This window comes from Euprymna scolopes, chromosome 37, assembly GCF_053919585.1.
Source record: "Euprymna scolopes isolate OS-2025 chromosome 37, ASM5391958v1, whole genome shotgun sequence".
Classification (NCBI taxonomy): Eukaryota; Metazoa; Mollusca; class Cephalopoda; order Sepiida; family Sepiolidae; genus Euprymna; species Euprymna scolopes.
In genome coordinates this window covers 46,664,965-46,689,785 of record NC_136518.1, presented here as the reverse complement: position 1 = coordinate 46,689,785, position 24,821 = coordinate 46,664,965, and positions in this window count along the sequence as shown.

Sequence of the window (24,821 nt, the reverse complement as noted above, 5' to 3'; positions counted from 1 at the left end):
ATTTCTTCCCTTTTTCTTAATTTTCCTTTATTTTCTTTGTATTTTTTTAGCATATGTATTCATTTTCTGATGACTGTTATCCTCATCCTCATAGCTGCTGTCTCACCACGTTCCAACCAACCCATCCTTTGTCATTCTACAGATGTTTTACCGCGACGGGATAGGAATGCTAAGTTTTTTAAAAAACTATATCCCCAATACTTACCGCCTTCCATAGTTGTTGTTGTCTCACAATGTTTGGCCAACTAATCTTCCGGCCTGCTTTGGGTAGAAATGAAACCGCTACGTTCTAACATGGAATCATAGAGATACAACGTTTTCTTATCTTATTTCTGTTCTTCGTCCATTTTTTTTCTTTATTTCATCTGTTTTCCTTTATTTTCTTTATTTCATCCGTCTTTCTCTTTACTTTATCCTACACTTTTTTTTGAATTCTCCTTTTTATTTCTATTTTCCTTTTTATTTTCTCCCTTCATCGTTCGAGTCTTTCATATATTTCTATTATGTTGGTGCAAAAAGAATGTCGCTTTTTGACGTTCTACTATACACACACACACACACACACACACACACACACACACACACACACATATATATATATAAGTGTGTGTGTATATATAAATATATATATATAAATATATATGTGTATATATAAGTATATATATAAATATATATATACATATATATATATATAAATATATATATACATATATATATATAAATATATGTATATGAATATATATAAATACATATATAAATATATATATAAATATATATATATAAATATATATAAATATATATAAATATATATATATATATAAATATATATATAAATATATATATATAGATAAATATATATATGTAAATATATATATATATATATTTATTAATGTATATATATATTAAAATATATATATATATATATAAATATATATATATATAAATATATATATACGTATATATATATAAATATATATAAAATATATATAAATATATATATATAAATATATATATATATATAAACGTATATATATGCATACACACACAAACACACACACATATACATATATATATATATATATATATATATATATATATATATATATTACATCATTTTTGCACTAACCTTTGTACTCTTATGTCTTTCTCATTTCATTTTTCTCCTTTTTTTCTTTTCCTCTTAATATATTTGCTTTTTTCCTCTTATTTATACTCCTATGTTTCTTTTCTTTCTTCATGTTTTCCTTCTTTTTTTCTATTTCTTTCTTTATCTCTTACTCATAATCTCAACCCGTCTCTACTTCTTATCTATCTTAGCTCTATTATTTTTCACGTTTATTTTCTCTTTCTTTATACTTTCTTTATTTATTTTTCTACTTATATTTCTGTTTTTTTTTCTTTTCTTTTATTCTTGTTGCTTTACTTCTTTCCGTAACGTAATCGAAACAAAGAAACAAAGGAAACGAAGTACAGGGTGGAACGATAAGTCTGTCGCCTTAAAGAAAACAACACTACAACGTTATATTATTTAATTAATTGAAATTCTTATTTAGATTAGCAATTTATATTAGTTATTCATTTAGTTATTTGCAGACAATTATCCTCATCTTTTAGTTGTTGTTTCACGACGTTTCGGCCAACTATTCCTCTGGCCTTCGTCAGGGGGTGACTGCGACGGGATAGGAACCCCGAATCTCCTATAAATGCATCCTCAGCAATTACTGCCTTCCATAGTTGTTGTCATCTCACCATGTTTTGGGCAACTAAGCCTCTGGTCAGCTTTGGGTAGAATTCAAACCGCTACCTTCAGACAATGATCACCTGGAACAACCATGAAAGGCAGTAAATGCTGAGGATGCAGCTAGGAGATTCGGCGTTCCTATCCCGTCGCGGTAACCACCTGATGAAGGCCAGATCAAGAGTTGGCCGAAACGTCGTAAAACGATGATGAGGATAATAGTCCGCAATAAATAAATGGATAAATACTAGAGCTATATTTTTCAACTTTTATTGAAAAAAATCAATTCAGGTAACTTGATCACACATCTATTCAATGTAGCCGCCTTCAGTCTCAATCACCGCTTCGACACGGATACTGGGAGCATACCTTTTCCACTAGTGCTGCTCAGCGAATTCTTGGCGGATGGTGGCAATCAGGCTGGCTTTGGTGTTGTGGGAGGTCATGTTGGTGATGTTCTTAACGTATCACCAACGAAGTAGGCTAGCGGGTTCAGGAGAGGAGAGGAGAGGGCTAGTGAGAGAACGGGTATAAAGTCGTAGCACTTCTCCCGAAGCCAAGACTGAGTCTCTTTGGACTTGTGAGCCGGCGGCGTGTCCTGCTGCCACACCCAAGTTTTGTCAACGACCACTTGATTGGACCAGAGGATCACAAAAATCTTCAGTACATCCGGGTACACTATGGCGTTGACTTTCAAGCCGACTTCGAAGATGTGAGGTGGTATGATGTGGCCCTCATTTGAAACCGCATCGTTCTTGAATGTAATTTTTTTGCTATGTTCTGTAATTAGCTGGAATCTGATAACCAGGAAACCTGTTCATATCACGGTTATCTCTTTATGTCGAATGATGTCCTTGATGGATCTTCTTTGTTATATCTGCATTTCTAATTCTATCTCGCGAAGTCACTCCAAGTCGTACAGTCTTTCAACAATTCATTTCAAGATTACTTAAGCTTCCGTTCGTGCTCTGCAAGTATATTCCATGTTTCATTTGGACATACAGCAACAGAAACTAGAAATGAATTTCAAAGTCTTTAACACTGAAGAGATGTTGCAAGCCTATCTCTGCTCTATCGTTATTTACATGGCAAGTACTTGTCTGAGCTTCAATCCATGGTTCCCTCCTTGCCAAAACTTCAGAAGAAACACTCATCTAGCTACCACAGCTATTAACAGATTTTCTCACTCTCGATCTATGCCTAAATCTAAAAACAAATTATATAAACAGATGTTCTTTCCTAGAACTGTCGGCCTGTGAAATTCTTTTCCCTTAGCCTGCTTTTCAGATGACTACAATATATTTGTCCACAAGTCCAATGTAAATAAATTTTTATTGTGTCGCTCCTCTAAATAATCCATTTCTACTCCATTTCCACCATTAACTATTAATACGCTCTTTCGGTCGCTACCGTACACTTATTAACCCTTATCCTCGAATAACGTTTGGGCCTTGATAAGTGGTGACTCACATGTAAAAAAAAATTATGAGTTATTGATATGTCTTGATAAATTTCAAACAAGTAAAATATTTGTTTATTTTCATAATATTACGTTGTAATTTGGCTTTCAAGCGCACTTGATGCGTATTTTATTTTATTCAAATTAAAACGACGTTTCTATATGAACTCTCATTCTTTCGCGTTATTCTCGCGTTGCCCACGCACAGTTCAAACATTCAAAATACAACCGCTAGAAACAACGCGCGGCTTTTTACAAACTTCTTTCTCCAACTTTACAACATGGCAAGGAAGAAGAAAAGAAAAAAAAATGAAACAACACACTGAAGATGTAAGATACCTCCGTGATTTGTGATAAATTTCAAACAAGTAAAATATTTGTTTATTTTAATAATATTACGTTGTAATTTGGCTTTCAAGCGCACTTGATACGTATTTTATTTTATTCGAATTAAAACAACGTTTCTATATGAACTGTCATTCTTTGACATGTCTGTTTCATTCCTGGATACATGTGAACTTTGTGTGCGTTCACAGCACAAGCTGCGATTGTCTTCTCATTGTCTTTGTCTAAATCTGGTGCTTAATTTCGACAATGGTCGTAGTTTCAATCATGTAGTCTTGATCACTGTTGTAACGAAAAGATTTGCCTTCTAAACAAATTTCACAAAATAAACGACGACGTTTTATTTTGAGAGGTTTTAAATGATACTTGGTTCTGGTTACGGAACGACACACTTGCAAATCAGAACAAACACATCTTCTTGACCGGTGACAAAAAGTCCATCCACTTTAGGTCGAAAGGTTCATCCATAGAAGTCTAACTTCTATCATTTCTTTATATAGCCGAAGGCTGGTAGCCAGTAAATGTGTCTGAACTACGTTAATTTCCTTTCTCGAACAACGTACTTGTAGAATCTAAATATTAAGCTTCTTCTTGACATTCGCATTGTTTCATCTATAAGAAGTGCGAAATGGGTGATTAATATATACACTTAAGCGTGTAGAGCGTCTTCTGTCTTTATAAATAATATAATAGCTTAAAAATAAAACCCCTCTAACTAATGCACCAAATTAATCTTCCGCAGGCGAAAGAGTGGTTAACTGCCCTAAACGCTATAATGATCCGAAAATGGAGATTCTTTTGCGTTAAATTTATATTCGAAATTGATCCCCTACTTTATATTCTAAATGACTTTTATTTTCGTCTTCTAAATTGTTTAGGGTGTTGCAATGCACAAAAAAAAAAGTAGGATTTTATTTTTGATAGAGATGGGGAGGTTGATTCAATTGAGACTGTTAATATCTACTGTTATATAAAAAGAAACTTTGTGTGTCTGGTGTAAGCTCATTCCCTATGGGCTCCAAAACGGTTGGGCCGATTTTTATGAAATTTCACACAAAGGTATTTTATGTACTTGACCCTGTTCGTAGATTGGGTTTGTATCGGAATGTTTTCGATAAGTATCGATAATCGATAATCGAAATAATCCGATGAAAGAAGGGACAGGCGATTTTGACCAAAGTTAACACCTTACACGTCCTAATATTTCACGTGTATTTGAGAAGTTTTATTACCACACAAGCCGAAAGGCCCGACATATAAAATCAACAGTAGGTTCTTTGAGATGACAGGGGAGCGTTCGAAATGAATGTTTCTGTTTAGAGCATAACGGCACCAAGATACTTGATTTTTTTTTTTCATTTTAAACTCTCATTCAAGGCATCGTATATATATATATTTTTTATATAAAATCCACAATAGGTTCTCTATTGTGCAATGTAGACTACAATGTATTATGGAAAATTTCAATGCGGGTAGGCATTTGAAGCTTCTATTTGGTGCACCGCGATGGGCCCCCAACTAGAGCAGGCAATAAATCTGATTTGATTGAAAAATGGGCAATTTCATCGATTTCAATGACAATAAAATATGGGAGTGTGAAATATTTGTTGATCATCATTTAATCCCGGGCAACGTCGGGTCACCCTTCTAGCTTACAATAATGGCTCACATCTTTCCTTCCTTTATTTTTTTTCTTTGCTTCTTTTTTTTTTTACTCTTATCGTTTGGTTAGCTTTGAACTACGTACAGGGCAGCACCCACCATTGCACAGTCATTGATAGTTTGTTCTTTTAATATTGAATGAAAGCTGGAGTTTTAGACGTTATTTATTTATTTATTTATTTATTCGCAATCGAACCTTACACACTTAAAGTGAACCAATCTTCCGATGGCATTTTCCTATAATTTGATCTTTGATCTTAGTAAGTACCAAATAAAAAAGAGCGATCGATTCTTCAACCAAGCAATATCCCCCAATAACCACAAATCCCGCAAACTCTCGGTCAAAAAAAAAAAAAAAAAAAAAAAAATAACAAAAAAAAACCGATGGTCTTTGATTTATATTGGCAAAACTTTTCGCTCGATTTATATTTGGTTATTTCAGGGCAAGAGGATTCAATATTTCCTGTCTTACTTCCTCTCCTTCTTCCTCATTTTTATATAGTAATGAGCTTATCGAGGCAAATACATCACTCGAGGATAAGGAAGATTGTAAAGTAGACGACGAGGGATCACCTTGAAGATTAATGACAATGGTCGAGACTGAACCGAATTGAACCATTTAAGAGGACGGCTGAACAAGAAATTTCAACATTGGGCTCGAAGATGACCATATTGTAGTCAGTTAGGACGCAGCCCCGTGGTATTGTCTTCCACACATGGATAGTTTTTGGCAAGAAAATTTGCTCGTTTAAGTTCAGTTTAGTTTTAAGAACACGGAGAAAATGAGGAAAGTCATTAGCAATCATTGTAGTGAAACGATATTCTGTCGCGAATCTTTTATGGAAGATAGGCCTAGACAGAAGCTCAGTTATATATATATATATATATATATATATATATATATATATATATATATATATATATATATATATATATACACTTGTGCCCGATATTATTCATACCCCTCGGATCTTTGAGATTTCTATAAGAATATTGCTCAAACCAGAAGGTAGACAATATTAAAGGGATTTCAAACAATAAATCAAGCATAAGCATTTAATTTAAACTCAACAAATAAATAAATTATGCCAGTTTGAAACATTATACAAAGAAAAACAATAATGGCACTAGTTCAAAATTATTCATACCTCTCTTACTAATAGTCAATAGCATGCCCTTTATTCTTAATAACTGCCTGTAACCGTTTTGGATATTCATCAACGAGGTTTTTACAAGCATCAACACTGATTTTTGACCATTCTTCAATGCAGTAGTTCTCCAAATCCCTCAAATTTCTAGGTTTCCGCTTTTTAACCTCAGTTTTCAATATGTGCCAGAGGTTTTCGATAGGGTTCAGGTCGGGACTCTGGCTAGGCCATTCCAAAACATTAATTTGATTATCCTCAAACCATTTCTTGACTATTTTGGCAGTATGTTTTGGATCATTATCCTGTTGAAGGACCCAGTTTGGTCCTAAATGGAGCTTCTCCGCATCCTGTCTAATGTTTTTCTGGAGTATCTCCAAATATTGCTCCTTCTTCATGGTTCCATCTATCTTGACCAAACTACCTGGACCACTAGCCGAAAAGGAGCCCCAAAACATTAGGTTACCACCACCATGTTTCACCGTGGGTATGGTGTTCTTTGGGTTGTAAGCTTCTCCTTTCTTCCTCCAAACGTAAGAAGCATCCATATGGCCAAACAATTCAATTTTTGTTTCGTCAGTCCACAAAATACTTGAGAAAATGGACTCTGGAGAATTCACATGGGTCCTAGCAAACTTTAGACGTGCTGCAAGGTGTTTTCCGGTGTGCAATGGAGTCCTTCTTGGTCTTCTTCCTTTCAGACCATTTTCATGCAGAGTCCTTTGCAATGTTTGCCTTGATATTTTTATGCCAGAAGACTCCAGATTTTCTAAAATGTCCTTAGTAGTGGTGGTTGGATTTGCATTAACACTTCTTACAATGTTCCTGGTGGCTCTAGCAGACAGTTTCCTTTTCCTTCCTCTACCAATCAAGTTGTTTGTTGTGTGGTGGCTCTGGAATTTTTTGATGATGCTCTGTACTGTTACTGTAGGGACCTCAAATTTCTTGGAAATTGACTTGTAACCTAAACCATCCTTATGTGAATTCACAATTTTAGTCCTAAGATCATTACTAAGCTCTTTTTTCTTCCCCATTCTAATAATTTTTATTCTTTTATTGGTTTTCAGTTGATATCATTTTAATTTCTGAAAAATGCAAAAAACGAAATGAAATTAATCAAAGGTTGTATAAAAGCATTCAAAATAAGAATCAAACAGGAAACAAACAGTCAGAAACTCGATTAATACTGAAAAAATAAGGGGGTATGATTATTTTTGAACATTGCAGATTTTATAAATAGCTGTATATTTCTTTTATTACAAGTATCCCGAGATTTTAAAATGACGAAAATGACCAGAAGAGGTTTATTAAGAATATGTATCAATATGGACATAAACAATAAATTCTTACAAAGTTACACCTAATAAACTCAATTTTCAAAGGGGGGGTATGAATAATATCGGGCACAAGTGTATATATATATCACTTTTCTTATGATTCACTCCTTATTTACGTTATTCGTTTTTTTGTGACGTCATACACTGTTTTTGGTTCTGCGCCACAAATGAGTCCGTTGTCAAATTAATGAAGATGTTGTGATTGTACGGGTCTATCCTGTATTGCACATATTGTTGTCAGCAACCATCCGTCTTAAAAGACAATAAAATTCTGCACCTCACATTAGTGCATTGTAGAATTAATGCATATACTGTGATTGTGCAAGCCTATCCTGTATCAGCACATACTGTTATCAACAACGATTTGTCGTAAAAGGCAATAGCATACTACGCCTTAGATTAGTTCGTTGCTGAATTAATACGTATCCTATTATTGTGCAGGCCTATCCTGTATCGGCATATATTGTTGTCAGCAACTGGCATTCTCAAAAGACAATAGTATTCTGCGCCTCTGATTAGTCCGTAGCCGAATTGATATGTATACTGTAATTGTGCAGACCTATTATGTATTGGCACATGTTGTTGTGGACAATTACCTGTCTCGGGAGACAATGGCGTTATGCCCCTCAGATTAGTCCATTACTGAACTACAACGTCTGCTGTGATTGTACTGTATTATATACTAGCAGGGTGCCCCGACGTTGCCTGGGATTGAATGATGATTGAATGAATATTTCACACTCCTATATTTTTATTGTCATCGAAATCTGTGAAATCGCTCAGGAGGAAGCTTCACATGCTACCATGCAGTAACTTAGTCCAAAATATATGTTATTCTACATTGCGCTCTAGAGAACCTAATTATTTTACATAAACTTCGTTCTAGTGAATGAAAAAAGAACATTAAGAAATTTACGTGCGGGGCTTGAACCTACAGACCACGTCATGCAAAAAACAAAAGCAAAGCAAAAAACAAAACACGTAAATTTTCAAGTCTTATAAAATTCTTTGCAGTGAATGAAAAAAATAATTAATAAATTTACGTGCGGAGTTTGAATCTACATACCAGGCCATGCAAAAAAACAAAACAAAAAAAAAGCCTAAAAACACTATTAATTTACCAACAGTAGAATTTTCACGGCCCTTTGTTCTATCATTGTTGCTAAGCGACGACATGGAAAAATCGCTTTACCGATGATAGATGAATTAAAATAACGGTTTCGATTACCGCTTATTGGTTATTATCGGGGGTATTTTGAGACCAAACTTAACTAAGATCACCCAGACTTATGCACTAAAGTTCTGTAAATTTTAAAGAAAATCTTTTCAGTCGTTTCAGAGTCTATAAGGAACAAGCTCACACACATGCACACGGACAAAGTTGCATTTATATATTGTAGAGATAGAGATACAGAGATTAATATTAGAAGTCGGTATTTGTTTCTAAGTAACGAAAAATATAGCTATATTTTTATGTTGATAAATATTGTTTGTTTTCGTTGATAGCCCACTATCAGCCTACAAACGCTTCGACAAGAGGCGGTATTTATTTTGGAAGCCCTGGTGTATTACCACTTGCGTTTTACGCGGCCAACCTCAGCGTTGTTTCTGTGGTACTTATCTCTCGCATTCTTGTTCTGGTCGTAACGTTCTCCCACATATTGGGGACTACTGATGGCTACGTAGTGGCTCAAACAAAAATCAAAATACGACAAATCGAAAACTCTAGCATTTTATTCAAATATAATTTGCACTGTATTTCATTTTAAAATCCAAACAACGCTTATATGACGGTGAACATAACCTTAATTGCCATACCACGCGCGCCAAGCGTAATCTCCTGGACATTTAGATAATATGACCGTTGAAACACAACACACGGATTTTGTATCACTGAATACTTCCATTCATCATGATGATGAGAAAAAAACAAAGAAAAAAATTTAATGGAGGAGTATTACGTCAAAATATTAATGTTAACCAATGAATGTTTGTATATTTTATAAAATATTGCGTTGTAATTTGGCTTATAAACGTATATCAAACGCATTTCATATTAAATCTTTATTTTTATCTGTCGATAACTCAAACAGTAAGGAACACGACTGGAGAGCTAAATATTTTGGTTTCAAGCTGATCGAACCCAAGTCATTTTGTTCAACTTTTGAAATCATTAATATCTATCTATCTATCTATCTATCTATCTATCTATCTATCTATCTATCTGTGTGTGTGTGTTTATTTACATATATATATTTGTGTGTATATATGTATGTATATGTATATATATATTTTGTCAAATTCATTGAATTGTACCCATCACCTTCGTCCTGATCATTGAGGATATATGACTTTTGGAGCGTTCCTTCATGTGTATTTTACGTGTATGTGCATGTGTACGTGTATGTATGCATATGTAAGTAATGCTTATAATGTGTACCTCTATGTGTGTATGTTTGAGTGTGTGTGTATGCATGCATATGTATGTTTGCGCACATTCTGTGTGTATGCATGTATGTGTGCATGCATGTGTTTTTTTATGTGCATGTGGGGTGGAGAGGGCTCCTTTAAGCCGTGGTGAAGACAATCCCTCTAGGAGAAGCAAATCTCTGATTAAAAAAAAATATAAAGTGGAAGAACAGTACCCGCATTAAGCTGGTCTTCAGTTTAACTTGTTGCTTGCTATCTTGCTCTTGCTTGTTGCTGGATCTCAACATTTGGAATCGAGAGAGAGATTTAGCTGTCGTACAAAAGCTAAATCTCTGTAACATCATCTTTGTATGGATACTCCCTCAGGCATTTGTCTATAAAATAGTCCCATAGCAATGGAAAAGTTGTGACGCATGTAGGCTTAAATACTGGAGGCATGTAATAATTGATCTGTCATCATTATATGTATCCGTGTGTGTATGTACGTATATGTGTACGTATGTTTATATATGTACATGTGCATGTATATGTATATATATATATCTATGTGTATATATATGTATATATGTTTGTGTGTGATTGTATGTATGTATATATATGTTTGTCTGTGTATGTATGTATATGTATGTGTATCTATGCATATGTGTATGTTTGTGTATAAATGCATAGATATGTATGTATATGTAGTTAAATGTATGTGTATATGTGCATATATGTGTACGTATTTGTATGTGTATATGTATGTATATGTGTGTTTGTATTTGTATATGTGTGTATATATGCGTATGTAGTTGTGCATGTATGCATGTGTGAATGCATATGTATTATGTATGTATGTATATATGTATATATGTGTGTATGTTTATGGATATATGTGTATGCGTGTACGTATATATATATATATGTATATATAGCAATGGCCGTCTTCAGTGTCATGTCTGCTTGAGTGTGTGATTCCGTGTTAGGGCTCATGGATTTTAAGTGTCTGAGGGAGTGGTACTCGTCTGACAAGACGTTGCAATCATCATATATATATATATATATATATATATATATATATATATATATATTCAATAGAGAATTGTCTCTGTCATAATAAATAAGAAATCTGCACGAATTAAAATATATTAACATATATTTTACGATCAAGAAAAGCCGGGTACACCTCGCCAGTGAAATATAATTAAAATTACGAAGCTAACCAATCTTCATATTAAAATCTATCAAGATAATAATAATCTCAATATACTACAGGGTGGTCAAAAAGTCAGGTAACATGTTAAAGGTAGAAAAAACAATATGATCCATTATGATCTCTATTCGTTTAATATTATTTCTTGGATGAAATTTTTCCACAACGATGGATTGGTCGCCGTGGCCCAGTTGAATGACCAGCCACATCTCCGGATCTTACCCCTCCTGATTTCTGGCTTTGGGGCTATGTAAAGGATAGCGTTTATGGCAAGAAGCCTGATACAATAGCGTCTTTAAAGTTATTTATTGAAGAGGAGATTGCGCGGATATCAGCTGACATGATTACACGTGTTACACAATTAGTAGTTAATCGCTTCCAGCGATTGATAGAGAGAAATGGACGACAATTAACAAAATAAGCATATTTCATGTTTGTTTCATTTTATATTTCAATGTATGGTACTTAAATATACGTGTATTGCTAATATCGTTTTTTTTTTAATGTTTCCTGACTTTTTGACCACCCTGTAGACAGAACACTTAAAAAAAGATTAAAAAAATTAATGATAATAAACTTTAACAAGTTAAAAATTTTTATAAATCCATTAAAAATTCAAACAAGGAATTATAATAAAGAAAAAACAATCCTTAATCAATGGACTTTCGAAGATAGGCTCTTTTCCTCGTAAGATAAACATTAGTAAAACATGTTTCACAAATTAGAATAAATTTATAAAAAAAAACTTTTTTGTAAACTAAGAGTCATTTTCAATAGAATTAAATAAAAGAACCAGAAATAAAATAAAATTTTTTCATGAATTAAATTACAATAAGTAAGGTCTAAACGGAAGATTTTTTTTATTATAATTCATTGTTTGAATTTTTGATGGATTGCTACTGAACTGCGGCGGCATTCCACCTAGGCAGGTTGAATCTGCTTCCTCCAAAGGAGGAAGTTTTATGGGAGTATTAAATTCACAAACGCTCTCCATTCGTATGTATATCCCTGTCAGAGAAGATGATAACGTTAGGTTTTTGCAGTTCTTTCACGTAAATGTCTACGTCCACCTACATACAGCGCCTGGTATTTCTAAATAGTAACCCATCTGGTCCTAATCAAGCTCCACGCTGCTTAACTTCGGTGTGTAAACATGATTATACGGTATATCTTTTTCGACAACATTTATATTTGACATATTAATAAATATTGTAACGTATTCAATTATTATTATCATCAATTTTTATCATAAAATTTTCTCTCGGCAAAACAGAGTTCTGCTGAATAAAAAAAATGCAGTTCCTAAAATTCTCTTTATGTAATTAGAGATTTTGCAACAGTCGTAAAAAAACCTACTGATCTCGAAGCGGCGTCTGTTTACGTCAATTCGAGACACTGTAGTGGTTTCGCCTCAGTTCAAAAACGCCGACGACGGAGGATCCAATATCCTAATTAAACGCAAACAGCAACGAACTGAGTATCAGTGCAAACGTCGTTTGCATGCATACGAAATGCTTCCTTCGTCAGTTGCTCTGTAAGTTGAAAATAGAATTCCCATCGTTAACCGCGCAGATTAAATCGACACATACTCTTCTTCGCCATCGTTTACTGCTTTCTATATAATCATCTTGAAGAATACTCGTGCCATGACTGGTGAAATTAATTTTCACGAATCGGACAGTTTTTTGCCAAATGTTTATGTCTTCTTATGAAGATTGAAATAAAGATATAATGAGAACAAACCTTATTTCTAGAATCCTTATTCCAGTTTTGATTAAATTCCATTATATGATTTTGAATTTTAATAAAAATTGGAATTTGAATTTGTCTGCTTTATCCCACATTATTTAATATCGTCCTGGAACAGGGCATATTGAGACAGTCAGTATCGGAGGTAGAACGATCAGAAACCTCAGATTTGCTGACGATATCGATGACCTGGCAGGATCTGAAACAGAACTAGCCAACTTAGTTAAACGTCTGGAAAAAAAACCCTCTACAGCCTATGATATACAGATCAGTGCCGAAGAAACAAAGCTGATGACAAATTACAATAATGGCACCACTAAAGACATCAAAATAAATTGTCAGAAAATGGCAGCTGTAAACAGCTTTAAATATCTTGGAGCAACTGTCTCGGCTGAACGGTCCAAATCTGAGATATCCAGAATTGTCCAAATCACCTTAGCCCTTACAATAAGGAAAAATATGACTCAAATTAAAGACCAAACACATGCGCTCATTAATAACACCAGTAATGCTTTATGCTTGTGAATTGTGGACTATAATAGCAGAGACTGGAAAAGAGGATAGAATCAGTTGAGATGAAATGATAGTGTAAAAGACTTGCTATTTCATACAAAACCACATTACAAATGAGGAACTGCATGAAGCAAGCTTGTGGGCTATATTGAAATCTATTAGCCACTGTAAAGCAGAACAAATGACAATATTCTGGCCATGTAACAGGGTCAACATGACTTGCTAAACAATAATGCAGAGGACAGTAAGAGGAGGAAGAAGGCGTGGAGGACGGGGGGAGAGGTAAGGAAGATAACATCAAGGAATGGACGGACCCGAGGCTCAGCATCATCATCACAATAGCACAAGAAAGATGGAAATGGAGAGAGCTGGTGAGAATTTCTGCAGAGGCGCTCTCTACGATCAATTAGATAACGGGAATAGATAGATAGATAGATAGATAGATAGATAGACAATGATTTGATTTGATTCTAGAAAATGTCTAAAATTTAAGGTTTAGCAGGTCTTAAAATGTAAGTAGAATTCAGCGAATCTTGCTTAATATGTGTTTATTTACCATGGATAAAATTTAATGCAAATCTGAAATATTTAAATTTAGAATGAGTCCTTATATCATACCTCCTGAAACCCTTAAAACATTATAGAAACTGAAATAAGGAGAATATATATAAACTAGCAAGACTTGTAGAAATTCCACAGGGAACTCATTCATATGTAATATATTGATGTTGGCATTCTGTAGATGTTCAGCGTAAATGGAGTTGCTCTGATATTTTTGTAGCTCATTTGTTAAAACTGCAAAAGTAATTATCCAAGCTAGCAGTAGCATAGCTAGGCCGTAAAATATGCTGAAATATATTTTAATTCTTGCAGATTTCGTATATATTATTATGGAGTTAATGTTCTATCGATTTTTATATATTGTAAAGTTGCGATTTCCAAAATAAAAAAAATATCTATATGACTTGGGTTCGAAAGCCGAATCCCAAACTTTATATATATATATATATATATATATATATATATATATATATATATATATATATATATATATATATATATATATATATATAACTTTAGTTCCTTCAGCTATAATCGAAATCGAAACCAAAACAAGGTGCCATCAGCTAAAATCGAAACCGAAACCAAAACTTATAAAGAATTTTTAGTAAAATTATTTATAAAAAAAAGAATTAAATGACTTGAGGGCTATCAGCTATAATCGAAACCGAAACCAAAACTTATAAAGAATTCTTGGTAAAATTATTTATTACAAGAAATGGGAGTACCTACCAATTAAAAGAACCGGGTGTAAGCGTGACATAAAAAATGATACACACACTATCATATTAATATATAGATTGACGTCTAATATCAATTATGAAAACTCCACAAGAATCGAACGTCTGAATTTTCACAAAGGGTATCTATTCCCATTTTACTTCGTTTTCATAAAACTGAATCAAAGCTAAATTAAGCCAATATTATGATATTAAATTAATATTATGATATTAAGTCAGTATTATGATATTAAATCAATATTATGATATTAAGTACATTTTATGAGATTAAGTCAATATTATGATATTAAGTCAATATTATGATATTAAATCAATATTATGATATGTGTTTAAAATGCATACTGATTTAATAATTAATTTAGGAATGAATCTTATACGCCAAAATATATAAACCTATGCAGATACTAACTTTATATAAATAAAGATTAACGTCGGAGTTAAAATTGTTCTGCTACAAAATCAATATTTCATTCTGAATAGCCAATTTATTTTCTTAGACATTAGTTCATGTTACTAACAATAAAATGTAATTCGAAATAAGTATTTGCAAAAAATATTTTATTCACGCTGATTTAGTTTTGTACAACCGACACTTTCTACAGAGAAATAACTTACTCTCCTTCTCTGGAAAAAAAAATATATATTTTTATATTATAAGTACGGTATTGTTTTATGAACCAGAAATTACGATATTATCCCATTGATTACTGTACACGCAATAACCCTTATCCCCGAGTGTCTTCCGGGCCTTGATAAGTGGTGACTACCATGTAAAAAAACCAAAAAAAAAACCCAAACAAATCTAATATATAAACGGCTATATATCTGTCTGTCTGTCTGTCTGTCTGTCTGTCAGTCTCCATATTCTAAAAGTTGCAGAGCGGCGCTAGAGGCCTCAAACGATTTTTTACGAGCCGTTCTTTTATGGGTCTTTAGCCGGTTAAAATTGCTTTTAATAGGCTAAAATTGTTTTTAACAGGTTAAAATTGTTTTTAACAGGCTAAAATTGTTTTTAACAGGTTAAAGTTGTTTTTAACAGGTTAAAATTGTTTTTAACAGGCTAAAATTGTTTTAACAGGTTAAAATTGTTTTTAACAGGTTAAAATTGCTTTTAACGGGCTAAAATTGTTTTTAACAGGTTAAAATTGCTTTTAGCAGGTTAAAATTGCTTTTAACAGGTTAAAATTGTTTTTAACAGGTTAAAATTGCTTTTAACAGGTTAAAATTGCTTTTAACAGGTTAAAATTAGGTCGAAAATTAAAAAACCGTTAAACATTTTGTACATCCATCTTAGTTTATTTTTAATTTTGAATTGTTAATCACTTTAAATCCGTGTCACGTTGGTACAGTGGTAACGTTACCAGCTTTGAATGCTTTGGTTTCGATTCTAGCCAATGGCACCTAAATATTTTTTTTTACTTTTGAAATCACGACTCTATAATAATATATACGAAATCTGGACGAATTAAAAGATCATATTTAAGCGTATTTTACACCCGAGCAAAGCTAGCCCCCCCCATCCCCGTTAGTTAAATATAAGAATGATGTTATTATGAGAATGACCAGCGACATTATGGCGACTATGTATAAGATACACAAATATAACTCATTCTTATCTTTTTGAGTCAGACTCAGCTCAGTTTTGCATATCATTTTAGTGGCTTATATAATGTAAAGAGGAAATTAGCGGTGAAATTCAGAATATTGACTTATTCTAGTTTTCTTTAGTGATGTCGTTGGTGTCAAAAAGATGTCTTGCAACTGTAAGAAAGTAAGCCAATCAAAACTATTTAATAACCGAAACAAAAAAACTTTGGACCGAGTTAAATATTGAATTCGTGCAACTGGGAATTAAATTTTTGTTCTCAAGAACACGTAACAATATTTGCGAAAACTGAACAATTTTTTATGAAGTTGAGAAGAAAAAATTAAATTCAGATATCTCGGCTCAAACAAAAATTTATTGATCGAAATAAACGCCATCAGAATCCACACACTTTTGCCAACGCAAAACAAGTATATTTATTCCAGTAACGTAAAAATCTTGCGTTCTGGTGGCGATGAAGTCGCTGAAGGCGTTTTTGTTTTTTGGTATCGCTTAGGTTTTTGAAGCATTTCTCACGCAAGTTTTCGAGATGCTTGAAAAAATGGTAGTTGGTAGGTTAGAGGACCTGAAATTATGGGGGATAAGGTAGAGTTTCGTAGCATAATTCGTTCAGATTCTGCAGGATCGGTTTAGCAACGTGTGATCGGGCATTGTTATGAAGGAGAATTTTGTTGATTAATCTTGGGTGATGTTGCTGAAGTTTCTGAGGCATTTAATCCATGTGTTAACAGTACTTTTCCGCCGTAATGGTTTAAAAATCTGTGATTGATGAGACCGGTCGCAGATAACCAATCAGTCAGGATGACATTCGTTTGGCGCAACTATGGCTTCGGGAAGTGTCGCGGAGTTTCGTCAACGTTTAAACACTGAGCTGGACGTCGTCTTTGTCGTAAAGAACCCACTTTTCATCGCAGGTCACAACCCAGTCGAGAAACGGGTCGTTCTTGTTGCATAAAAAACGGCGTTTCTTTTGCTTATTGGTCAATTCGCGAAGCACTAATTTATCGTTTTTCTTTTGTCTATCCAATCTCTCTCAAGTTGTTGGAAATCGTCGTATACGGTACGTCTAATTCAGAGGCCGGTTCTCCAACAGTTTTGCGTTGATTGGCCTCGACTAAGGGCCTTAATTGATCGTTGATAACATCCGATGACCGACCACTACGTTCATCAGCTTCAAGAGACTCGTCGCCGCCATAAATATTCTTAAACCACCATTGTGCTGCGTGTTAAGTAGTGGTTCATGGGCACATCGCTTCGTTGACGTTGCGAGCTGTTTCGTCAGCTTTTCGGCCTAGCTTAAATTGAAATAAGAAAAATATGCGAATTTGCTTTTTTCCATCTTGTATTCAAACTGAAAAGAAGACATAATTGTTTTAAAACGATTGTAATTTCACCGATTACTGTTATGTAACGGATGTCTGGGACCATCCGATACATAACGGTTAAAATAAACCTTTTTAAGAAACTCGAAAGGAGGGCATCGAATATCGATTGTCCACCAGACAAAATGACAAAAGTAATTACGACGTAAACAGAAAAATCGGGAGACGATTTTTTGTTTACAAAGTAAAGTGATTGTGGGGGAGATCGCATATTTTGCTGGAATGGGACATTCCTTTGCGAGAACAACGAAAGATTGGAATGTCCTGGAAAAAAACAATTATGGTCAAGGCTTGAACGTGTTGTAAAGACGCGTGCAATAAACAAAAACAATAGTCGCCCGACTAAGAAAAAACGGGTTACTGGAGATCTGGGTCAAATGCAAGCCATGCATTTGTAAACAAAGCTAAAACTTGCCTGGGAATTGAAGAATCAATTAACGACAATAAATGAATTAACCAATCAAATGCAAGCCAGCGGAGACCGTAATAGTGGAAAAATACGGGAACAAAAAATCCTGTGAATATAACGATGTGATTTTTGGAGTCAGAAAGCAGAAGTAGGTCTGAGGACCGCCGAAGGACGTCCGATTGTCGAAGTGAAATCGCTTTATCCCCCCCTCCGATCGCTCAATGAAAGGAAAGCCAAGCCGCAGAAATGAACTATTTGATAAAATCCATGTAAGGCTTTAGTTAAAAATACATTTTTATACGAAAAGCAATCGTGACTTACGTCTTTCCTTTATGTTCTGAGTTACGCCTGATCGTTATGTGCATGTCAAAACTTGGTTTCAGACACCGTCGTTGTTATGACAAAGCTGGACAATTGATAAGTCAGCTCGAACGAAAAATGCCCGGTCAAAGGGGAAATAACCATGCTGTTTTAGCCGTTGCCATGACAACCGTTTAGCTCGGATCGTAAACAAGTTACACTAGCGGACGATCAAGGAAATTGACGGCTACTACGTTTTTGTTACAAACCTACTAACTACGACCGTTCCCAACCTGGGGTCCTGCGCAACGTAACATTACATAGAGGGAAAAACACTCTTTAAAATAATATATAAAGTAAAGATATTATGACGAAACCTCATTTGAAAATATATCATATGAAATCCAAATAAAAATATTCCGCAAACCCTTCTTATCAACCTAATAATATTACTTTCTACTAACAAAGCTATTAACGTAAAAATATCTCAAGTAATGCGGCCTATTTTTCACTAAAAAAAGTTGAGGAGCTACGAAGACAGGAGTGGTACCATTAAAACGAGCTACCTTTTGTGCTCTAGAATTTATGTTTCTACTTAGTCATTAAGCATACTCAATGTACTTTTGTCAGCAATAAGTTGGTATCTGAGCATGGGCGCCCAGAGCGCGGTTTGTCACTCACAACATTGTCGTCACTTTGAAATCGATAAACCCATCGCCTAACTCTGTTGACATCAACTGCATCGACTTGGTAAACGTCTAATAAAGGTCGGTGAATGTTAATCTGTTCAATTTTTTCTGCATGGAGAAATTCAGTGACAAATCTCTACTTCTGACAGACGTTCATGACAGAAGTTTGTTTTTTAGAGTCTCATACCATCAATATCTGCAACAGAGATATGGTCATCTCGTCAGCATCAGATAAGGCTAAACTATTTACCAAGAACTTTGAAGCTAATTCTACCCTATGCGAGGAAGGCCATCAACTCCCATATTTCTTCCTATAACGGACAACACGCTCTGCAACATACAAATATCTGTGCGTGATGTCGCCAAGTTAATCAATAACCTTGATTCCAGTAAAGCAACTGACCCTGACACCATTCCAATCATTGTGCTGAAAAAGCTTCAACTAGAACTTGCCCTCATATTTACAAAACTGTTTAAGCGTTGCCTTAAAGAGAAGTGCTTCCCAACACACTGGAAAACCTCATCAGTATGCCCTGTATTTAAGAATTGAGGTGATAAGTCATCTCGCTCTCAGCACAGACAAATAAGTCTCCCGTGTGTCATGAGTAAGCTGCTGGAATACATATTAAATAAAGGAGTAGTCAACCACCTTAGCAGAAATAACCTTCTTAGTGACATGCAATATGATTTCCATTCTGCCAGATCTGCAGCAGATGTGCTAACTGTTATATCTCATAGGATTAGGGAATCTCTTGACAAAGGCCTCCTCTCTAGGGCAATTGCTCTTGACATATCAAAGGCATTCGATAAGGTATGGCATAAGGGCCTACTTCACAAAATTTCCAGCTATGGTATCACTGGAAATGTTTTCTCAATCATTAAATCATTTCTGTCCGATAGGCTCATAAGATGGGCAGAAATCAGAGGCCCTCAATATTAATGCTGGAGTCCCTCAGGGGTTCATCCTATGCCCAACTCTCTTCCTGATCTACATCAATGATCTCCCAAAACACATAATTAAATCATTCGTTGACATCTATGCTGATGACATGACCATCTATGGCCACACATCAAAAGCTGTAAAGGACAAAGTTCTCTCTCCTCAGATCTTGACCACGTGGTGCAGTGAGGGAAGAGGCGGCTTGTTACTTTTAATGCATCTAAAACCAAGCTCCTATCTTTACATCATCAACGCTCTGATCCCCATCTGGCATCAATTGAAATGGATTGCTCTCGTCTAGGGGAAGCTCCATGTTTTGATAAGCTTCTGGGATTGACCTTTACTCCTGATCTGAAATGGAACACGTACATCAAGTCAGTTGCCAAGGTCGCTGGAAAAATGGTAGAAACCCTTCTACCGCCCCAGAAGATATCTCACCCCTGATGTAATTCTCTATCTGTATAAAAGCCAAGTACGTCCAAGGATGGAGTAGTGTTGCCACATCTGGGCAGGAGCTGTTAAGAACAGCCTATCCTGTCTTGACAGAGTACAAAATAGGCTTCGTGGCCTAGTGGGTGATGCCCTTTTCTCTTCCCTGCAACCTTTCTCCCACAGGAGAGACGTTGCGAGCCTGTCTTTGTTTTATCGTTACTACCATGGCAGGGGCTTGTCTAAACTCCAATCTCTGGTCCCCCCTCGCCAATCTTTCACAATAAACACACGTCTAGCTGAAACCACTGTCAAAAATTTTCCCCACCCCTTATCTGTGCCAAAATCAAAACGTAGATTCAATGAACAAAGCTTCTTTCTTAGAACTGCACGCCTGCGGAACTCTATTCCGGTTGCCTGTTTCCCACCTGACTACAACCTGGATGTCTTCAAGTCCAATGTAAACAAATTCTTGATGAACCGCCCCCTTAAGTAAGACACTTTATCAAATCTCCAACAGTAACGTACTGTACACACAATAACCCTTATCCCCGAGTGGCTTCCGGGCCTTGATAAGTGGTGACTACCTTGTAAAGAAAAAAGGGAAACGAATTTAATGACCATCCAATCATATTTCATACACCTTAGTGCTATATAAATTTTAATGTCATGAAACGAGGAATAATAAAAATATTATATCATTAATGAAAGCTGGGGAATAATTTGGAGTCAACCGAATTCTAAAACATATTTTTTTAGCAGAATATTGAATTTTAGTTACAAGATTTTCTTTCAACTAACATTCATTACAGAAGTAATGCACGTTACTTGTCAAATCCATTTGTACGTTAGTTTTTAGATATTCTGTCAACATTCATTTTCATCACAGAATTAATGAGTCCTCGCCCATTCTAAAGAAGACAATTTACTAAAAATATATTCGCTTTCATTACCGGGTTGGTGCTCTCTGGTTATAAATCAAAGCCAGTATTACGGCTCCCAGCCTTGAATCTCATTGTTGTTATCTTTTAATTTCTAAATTAAACCACTCCTTATCTGTGCCAAAACCAAAACGTAAATTTCACGAACAAAGCTCCTTTCATAGAAGTTCACGCCTGTGGAACTCTGTTCCGTCTGTCTGTTTCCAACCTGACTACAACCTGGATACTTTCAAGTCCAACATAAACAAATTCCTGATGAACCGCCACCTTAAGTGAGACACTTTATCAAATCTCAACACTAACGTACTGTACACGCAATAACCCTTATCCCCGAGTGGCTTCCGGGCCTTGATAAGTGGTGACAACCTTGTAAAAAAAACAGAGAGAGAGAGAGAGAGAGAGAGAGAGAGAGAGAGAGAGAGAGAGAGAGAGAGAGAGAGAGAGATTGAAACTTTTAGGTCATGAAAGCATAAGTTAAGTCATAATGTCAATGGAATTTGTAATCCTGGCAGAAATCAACAGTAAGCCTTACTTTCGAAACGGTCCTCGTATATATATATATATATATATATATATATATATATATATATATATATATATATATATATATATATGTGTGTGTGTGTGTGTGTGTGTGTGTGTGTGTGTGGACGCGCGTATGTGTGTATGTGTATGAGTGTGTGTATCATGTACGTGTACGTGGATAATTATATTTTAAAAACTATACATAAATCATAATTTAGTAATTTCAATTTTATGATGTGAAACGGTTCAATCTAAAATTTTTATTATGTCTAAGACAAATAACACATTTCAATAAGTATTTCTCCTTAACCTATAGGGGTTCGATGTTTACCCAGCTCCTCAGAGGGAAAATATTAGCAAATATTATAGATGATTTATACCTAATTTGCTAAATGCAATAAATATAGAACATCATAAAAGTTTTTAAAGTTTTTCAATCATAGAGTAAGGGAAATTTGATATTGGTTCAGAATGAAAAGGATATTTAACTGCATATCTAAATTGTATGGTAAATCCTGAAGTGAGAGTTTTTCATAGCAGGGAGGTAAAAGGATCCAATGTGTATCGTACTTCTTTCAAGGCATAAAGTAACAATCCGAAGTAGGCATGATTCCTTAGTTTCTCTTTTGGTTAGATGAGATATCTGGTAAATATTTGATAAACAGTAGATTTATTGCATTACATTATTCTGAAGTATATATATATATATATATATATATATATATATATATATATATATAGATAGATAGATAGATAGATAGAAAGATAGATTTATGGAAAAATCTCAATGTGTTTTGCCTTCAAATATCTGTTCTATGGGTATGCACTTTCGTGCACATTAAGGGTTGATAGCATAATACAACTTTTTGTAGGGATAATCATTCTAATAAATATATATATATACATGTATATGTATATATGTGTGTATGTACGCGCTTAGGTGTGTATGTGTATTAGTGTGTGTATCGTATACGTGTTTCTAAGAATGTAAAATAAATATAATACATTATATTTAGTAACATCCCTAACATGTGATCAAGTTTCTGCAAACGTCATACATTACTCAAACGTATAAAAAAAATGTACATTTTCGACCAGTTTAAACCAAGCAGACATAAATATCTGCTTGACGAGGACCGGAATAATTCAGTCGAAAGTACTCCCCATAAAATGGTATAAAGCAAAAGTAGAGCTCCTGTATACCCTAACTTAACAGAAAGGAACACAAATAACATTCTATATATAACAATGTGATTGAAGAATTTCCACTTTGGACCGAAGTACACTAAGTTTGCTCCAACAGATGCCACATACAAATCCATTATGTCTACACTATTAGGCACTACATTATATAACTTTTGAACAGATCTTTACTCACATTTATTCGCTATATTAAAAGCCTAGATTACATCCAAGGAGAGGCATCATCACTGTCGCAAAAAATCTACAGTGGAAGCAGCTGCTATTTCCCCTCTAAATAAAAAGTACTCCTACCGCTCCCACTCGACACCGGTACATATTCTGCATTTGCGTCATATGCAGAATAGCACCGTAATTTTCTGGTTCATACACTGCACACATACCATAAACTTTCTTTCTCCCGATTCCAGAATTAATGATCTCTTCCTCCTCAAATTCAACCAAATATCATTGGCTGCTACCAAACTATTCGCTCATTCCAGAATGGCAATCCTAATACTCCGATTACAAAGGCATAGACACATCGATTATTATTAATCGCCACAGGATTTTTTCTTAATAGCTACATAAGCCTTCCTTTATTTTATATTATACTTGATTAACATTCTTTCTTTGTACGCGTATTGACCTTATTTAAAAACAACTGATTACACTTAATGCATTCGAGATCCGGCTATCGTCTGATTTGGCAGCCTTTAAACTGTCGCACACATTTGCCCTCTTAGTCTTTTACAAACAGCTATATAAACCTTCCTTTTTTTGTTAAAGTACAACTGACTAAAATTATTTCTTTTTGCGCTTAATAAAAAAATAATTCCGCATACTCGATTAATGCAGTTGAGAACGTATATTTGTGTGCTTCTGCAACCTACGCACTAGGTGTCTTTTTTATAACTTTAATATTCTTGAAAAGAACAATGCAATGTGAAGCTATAAAACGATTACATGTGTTTTGTCGTATCCTTTCATTTTAAAAACATTGAACATTTATAATGAACTGTTGGTTTACTTTTTAAGTAGATACACTAATATCAACAATGGAAAATGAACATAAATGAATAAGTTATTAAGCGATTTATCGGTGTCAATCGTACGAGTCAATTTAAGTTAATACATATTTCGAGGATATTTGCACATAATCTCAAAAACATTGAACAATGAACATGGACTGTTGGTTTAATTTATAAGTAGTAAGACTTATGTTTACATTAACTGATTTATAGGTGTCGACCGAACGAGTCACTTTAGGAGACTTTTCGAGAATATTTGCACATCTAAACACCTCATATTGAAAGGTGTTAATCGAAGGTGGTAACGTCGTCAGTTTAAAGTAGACCACTCGACTAAAGCGCTTCCACCGTTTTTTGAAACAATCTTTTTCCTCAAAGCGTTGCACGTTCGATCTTAATACTTAATATTTGGGGGGGGGGGAGGAGGCATACAACCACTGGGCAATGCCGGTTAACGGGTCCTGCTAGAAATATATATATAGTAATGTTTGTTTCAATAAAAATATGCTACCTAAATAC